The sequence below is a fragment of the Periplaneta americana genome, chromosome 4 (genome assembly GCF_040183065.1).
Source record: "Periplaneta americana isolate PAMFEO1 chromosome 4, P.americana_PAMFEO1_priV1, whole genome shotgun sequence".
NCBI lineage: Eukaryota > Metazoa > Arthropoda > Insecta > Blattodea > Blattidae > Periplaneta > Periplaneta americana.
The window spans coordinates 40,856,193-40,863,180 of NC_091120.1; positions in this window are offsets into that span (position 1 = coordinate 40,856,193).

The following is a 6,988-nucleotide window of genomic DNA, read 5'->3' on the forward strand; positions in this document are numbered from 1 at the left end:
GTTTCAATGTCGACATGATAATGGATTTATTTTCTGTAGTTAAGTGCTCTCCGTGGATGAAGAAATTCTCTGGAAGTGAACTTACGAGACTTTGGATAGTTTTTGTTTCCGTTACAACTGAATAATACTTCGGGATGTAAACTATGAACGCAATTGTAACTATGATGCATTCTAATACGTCTTCAAACTTATCTCGATCTACAACAACCCTCATTGCTGCACTAATCATGTGGGATATTAAACAGAAATGAACAAATATTTTATACAGTTTGTATGCATTAGTTTTTATGGTAGACGAACTATTAATATCCCAGAAACCTGCCATTGTGAGAATAATTACAACAAGATTGATACATTTTCTAGATTTTGCGCTTATGTCTTTGGACATTTTTGAATTTTCTTACGCGCCTACTACTTAATTGCCTAATGATATAATGCCTTTCTTCGTTAGAGCTATAAGTTTCTGTTTGATGAGATGAGTTTATGACAATATCGTCGCTGAAATGACTTACGTATTTAATATAACTCATGGCGTGACTGTGGAAGATTGTCACTTGAGAGTTAATGTTAATCAAGTTGGAGAATGTTACATTATTGAATATAAGGCAGTTTAAAGAAACGTTCTGCATACTTATTACTTTATTCATCTGAGAGTTTAAGAGTTCGTGGAGCAATAAGTTGGCTTCTCCGACGATTGGTTCTCTCTCTCTCAAAATACTGATGTTGGACTACTGTAACATCTGTATGAATTTGACCATGTTAATCTGAAACATCAGGTATTGTAAGCAAGAGCCCATACATAACTTGTAGGGAAATATTGACGTCCAAGTACATTATAGTCGTGATAAATATTATATTTTCCTTTTCAAATTTTCATGTAGTTCCTTGAAGTTGTCTGGAAATAGAGTTAACTACGATATGTAAAAATAAAGAAATAGAAGAATCAAGTAAGGAAAAAAATAATTTTATTTTCATTAATATAGTTACATAATTAAATATACTTATGTAAACCTCCGAACCGTAAAATATCGTCGCGATAGATCCCGTAGCTCTTACGAAGCTGCAGGGTGGTCTTATTAAATCTCTACATTTTGTAATTACTAATTAATAGCTTTTAAATCTATCGTATTAATCACAGCAATAGACAGGGTTTTTCAAAAGTAACCCAAAATTGCAATTAAAATTGAATGAATGGGTTTTCGAGAAAAATTTGAAATACGTCAAACCTTGTATAGGACCTACACAGGGTGGTACACGAAATGTCATACCATTTAATTATCACATAAAAATTTTAATATTGTTGATTCGATGATTCAAACTGCGCTAGTGAATGTCAAAATTCATGAAAAATCCGATAGGTAGCATCACAGTTTGGATGTAACCATAGTTACGAGCACAAACATCAATTTGTGAAATGGCGGACAACGGGCGATTGACTGTTGAACACAAGGTGAAAGTTATTCTGTGTTGTGAGTAAACAAAACATTCGATTATGGGCTAGGGAACCTCCTCGCATGCTGCATGAAAAAGAAATGTTTGGGGCAAAATATTCTGTATGGGTCGCAATTTCGATTCACGGAATCATCGGTCCAATTTTCTTCGATGAAACTTCAACCAAGTTCGATACAAAACCATGCTGGAAAGCAGTTTTATCCCCCATCTCATGGCAAAAGGTCTCCCTATGGAAACTCAGTGGTTCATGCAGGATGGAGCCCGTCCATACACTGCAAACACCGTTCTGGATTACCTGCAAGAGATGTTTGATCTTCGTGTGATGTCACATCGACATGGATGCGGCAAAATGTGGCCGCCTCATAGGCCGGACATTAATCCGTGCAATTTCTTTTTATGGTGATTCCTAAAAGAGAAAGTGTACCAAAGGAGGCTAGAAAATGTGGTGCAGCTCAGAGTGGAGTTGTACCGTGCGCTATCTGAAGACTTGTGTCGAAAAGTGGTGACGAATGTAAGGGTTCGTTTGCAAGGGGTTGTGAGGCAAAACGGCGGTCATATGGAACATGTTCTGCATTAGAGATAAAATTCCAAACCCTAAGTATTATTTCTGTATAATTTTGTAAAGTTTTAATACAAATCAATAGGTGTTACGTGTAAAATAAATTGTATGACATTTCGTATGCCACCCTGTATATAAAGGAATATTTTTATGCAACATAACTGTTATGGAACACAGATACACATCATATACAGCGTGGCTCGCCGAAGTGATGTACAACTAGAAAATTGAAACAAATTAATATTTACTGAACGAAAGAAACTAACATAAAGAAATTGAAACCTATCTAATCAAACAAAAATTTAAATTAAAGAATGTTAAACTCATCTTAATAAATCAAAACGAAAGTAGAAGATACTGAAAATGACCTAAAAACATAATTTTCGTATAGATCTATAGGTACATCAAGAAAAGAAGGAGGACGTTCATAATTTGAATGTATGTGAACTTTGTTTTAGCATCACTGATATATATTTATTTGTATACATACTGTATATACAAACTTTTATCATTACTTTTTTTTTTTTTTTTTTTTTTTTCGAAGTCAGAATTCTAAACTAAACAACGTCAGAGGCCTAAACAGGTAGGCCTTCTGTTTTACACTTACAATAATAATAATAATAATAATAATAATAATAATAATAATAATAATAATAATAATAATAATAAGCTTAATAACTTATTTTAGTCACCGTTAAGTATATAATGCAATAAATAGGTTTCTTTAAAGATAATGACCAAACATAGCATTACAGTCTTAAAAAAATCATCAGTAGTATAACAATTATTCTGTTTTAAAATATCCTTCACAACACGTCTAAAATTATTCATGTTAGTACAATTTTTAATTCTTCAGGCAATTTTTTTTGTAAAGTTTCACGTCTAAGGAAATAGTATGAGTTTTTAAAATTTTCGATAAGTGACATGAAGAAATGACCAAGTTTCATGAACCTCTGAAGTCTTAATATAAGCACATAAAACTGTTCTTAGGCTATATTCTGCCAGGTATATACATCTGTCATTCGTTTAGTGACAGTTTATTAATGTCGCAATATTTATAATCCGTATTACGAAATGCCGTACTTCTAAATATCACATCCCATAACCACTTGTACATTCCATCTAGCATAACACAGTGAAGGGAAAAGAGTAAGTTAAAATGTTTTCATACTTTGTTATTAAAATGTTTAAAATGTGAAATAATAGATACACCCTTATCCCGTTTTTCAATAAAGATACCGCTTTCCCTCTAGAAATCTGAATTTCCCTTTTTTCTGGTGATTTCCCTCCATCTGACAGCGCTGGTGCTTATTTCCACCCTTACGTTTCTTGAACAGACTATACAACACTGTGTGTTTTATTGTTATTGTTTACTTTAAACTCTCCGAATCCATGCGTCTCGAAGCAGTACCCCTGAAACCACGTACATACGTTCCCGCTTTTTGTCAGCTTGAAGGTTTCTTCACTATTCTTTTAACTGTTAATATACGAGTATTTATTAATAACAGTAATGAAGAGTTCATTTAACCCTTCAGTACTCGCGTGGGGGCACCCTGTCAACCAGCGTGTTTGTTTTCATTGTTGTATTTCCTAGAAAGGATTTACAACCGTGAGGCTTTAGATACCTTCAAAACCAAGGTCACATAATGATATTATTTAGTTCCATCTTGAAGTTGCTCGTAGCTAAGGTTTTATTCTTCTGGGTGACAATTGTCAACCACGCGACTTATTACGTTACGGTTTTTGCAAAGTTTCGGTAAGTATTCATTATTAGTTGGTGAGTTATATACTATATCTTTAGCGACAATTTATTCTATTGAACTTCGAAGGATTGTAGATCTACGTTTATCAAATTCCTTCAGAGATTAGAAGGCGTTCTCAAGTATTACTTGGAATTCAAGAATTCGCTAAGCCAGCTCCAGAACAAAGGAATGGATCCAGGGGTCGTGCTTACTAATTTGGTAGGTCTCGAGACAAAACGACTAGAATGGTATGTGAAATGTTAAAAATGGACATGTGCCGATCATTTGGGGGATATCTGTGTAAATTGCATGTAAATAATTACGTGTTTTAAAAACATGTCTGCAGAAAACTTGGAGGATAATCCAAGGAAAATAGGACAATAGGACACAAGCTATTCAGTTATTACTGTATAGAATGAGTTTCACAACAAAGCATGGATTATAAAGTGTCTCCAATGTTAATTTTGTAGGTAAATGTAGAATCTATTTGAAATCCATACTAATAATAAATCTGTAGCCGAAATTTTTCTGGTAATTTTCGCTTTTCCAAAAATAATTGGTCCTAACATGTATAATTAACTATCCTGAAACCGAAAATCGCTTTTTTGAACTTTTTGTTTGTATGTCTGTCTGTCTGTCTGTCCGTCTGGATGTTTGTTACCTTTTCACGCGATAATGGCTGAACCGATTTATATGAAAATTGGAATATAAATTAAGTTCGTTGTAACTTAGATTTTAGGCTATATGGCATTCAAAATACGTTATATAAAAGGGGGGTTATAAGGAAGCTTGAATTAAATAAATCGAAATATCTCCCTTATTATTGATTTTCGTGAAAAATGTTACATAACAAAAGTTTCTTTAAAAATGATTTCCGATAAGTTTTATCCTAAGAAACATTTTGATAGGACTGATATTTAATGAGATAAATGAGTTTTAAAATTAAAATAACGATGCCACCAATTGGCCTGTAATGAAATGGAAACAAATGACTTCGTCTATAAAGGGCCTTGGACAACAGCAATCGAAAGCTATTACACATAGCCTACAGAGAATCTTTCTGTGTTTGTATGAAGTAATATCGAAAGCTAATTATATACAAGACTTTTAAAATAACAATACAATACATTTTCACCGCCACCTCAGATTATAGCGTTGTTATCCTGCATTAACTCCTAAGTGCAAAATATAAAATTTTTGAGTAGGAAGAAAAAACACATTTATTCATTCCATGGCAATGGTACATACGAGATCGTGAATTCTTACATTTTCGAAAGAATGAAAGATAATTATATATCACTATAATATAATTATGCTATATCACAATTTAAGTTATTTGAAGGGTTCAGAACCATACTGGACCAAGCGCCATTTACTGAAGACGTACAAAACAAGGGTTAAAATTAAGTTATTACCATAATTCAATGGAAACATTTAGCAAGTAATATAAAATATACACATTAAAACTAAATGATATGTCAATCTTCATTAAACTATGGTTGCATGTAATAACAATTAAGAAACATGTTAAAGGAATTGTCATTGCACCAAATGAATGGTCTCTGGATCAAAATGATCGCATTTTAATTTTTTAAAATATAATTTAAATTAAGTAACATATTAAACGATTTATCCTTCTATCAAACACTAATGTTCCCTGGTTCAAATGTCCTATTTTAATTATGTATTTACTTTATATTTATTTGTAATGGGTGCAGCGGAGCGCACGGGTACGGCTAGTTTACACATAAATATTTATCTAAAAAACTATTTTTATATTTACTTATAAATAAACTGTATATACTCCGTAATACGATATTTATGTAATCATTCGAATTGAAAAACAAAATGTTCAAATTCAGTCTCTAAAGTAAGAATATAACTTGTGTGACAGCTGTACCCCACGCGACTGAATAGGTTACAAAAACTACGCGAATGCTGAAAGGGTTAAAACCCTGTAATATATTTTATAACTGAATAATGAGATTCCACTGCAAGATTTTGTATAAAAGAAATTATTATTCTTCAAGTAACTTACTAACTATGCCTATTTAAACCTTAGAATTACACGTTCTGGATAAAGCGGCGCTGCAGTCATTATTGTTTTATATTCTTCTGTTTTAATAATTGAAGATTCGTGCTTGCCATGACACTTAATAGTGTTAAGTGCTGTTTAGCTGGAACATAAATTTTTAATCGCTCTTATACGGTATTATGAAAGAAGTCCAAAAACTTAATTGTGTATGCATGCAGAAGAGTAATGGAAGGGAAAACAATTGAAGTCACGAAATCGTGAAAAAAAGACTGTGTATTGTTATGTCTAATGTTATGTTTGTACGACAAAGAATTAAAATTTTCCTATGGCTTCATGTATCTTAATTATTCAACGCTCAGTTCACTAATTATTTAACGTATATACGTGTAAAGTTTCTGAGTTTTAGAGGACACGAAAATAATGCTGCTCTTTGTGAATACGTAATCAACGAATAAATTTAAAAGGCCTTCGTAGTGTATACGTAAAATCTAACAAATAAAACAGGAGTCAGAAAATGAAGTTTAAATAATTTATTGCAAGATATTACGACACATTACGATGAAGTTTCTAGGTTCTGCAACCATGTATAAAACCAACTTAATTTTTTTTTTTTTCACTGGTGTTTTTATACAGAATGGCTCAGGTGATCTTATGTTTTGTATATTAGAGAGAGCTCTGTTTTATAGCTTATCCTGAAATTCATGTCCCTTTTCTTGTCATCTAAAACTGAAGCGCTGAGATTAAAAACGGGACTTGTCATCTCATAAATTTTAGTATATCTGAGTTAAGAGTGCTCCCATATTATATATCGTTTAATGTGTAAGTTGACAGCTTTATATGCTTCAACATAGACCTATAGCCTTAAATGTAGCTAGATACAAACAAATTACATTTAATCTTTGAATGCCATTAAGCACATCACTTAGAATTTGTGAAATAAAAGTTTGTTCTATCGCTGCGATAAATCAAACTAAACTACGAGAACTATTTACAAGAAGATGTTGCAATATTTATTTTAGAGTCTGCAGTAGTAAATAGCGTTAAGGTGTTAAAAATTGGAATAAGATATAGCACTTCAATTGAGGACCGTTTTTGCAAAACTTGCTAACTGCAAGATTTGCAAAATTGAGATTTTGATGGATTCGTTAACATAAGGCAGGCCTCTACATGCTGTTCAAAGCGTCTTAGTAAAATTGTGTT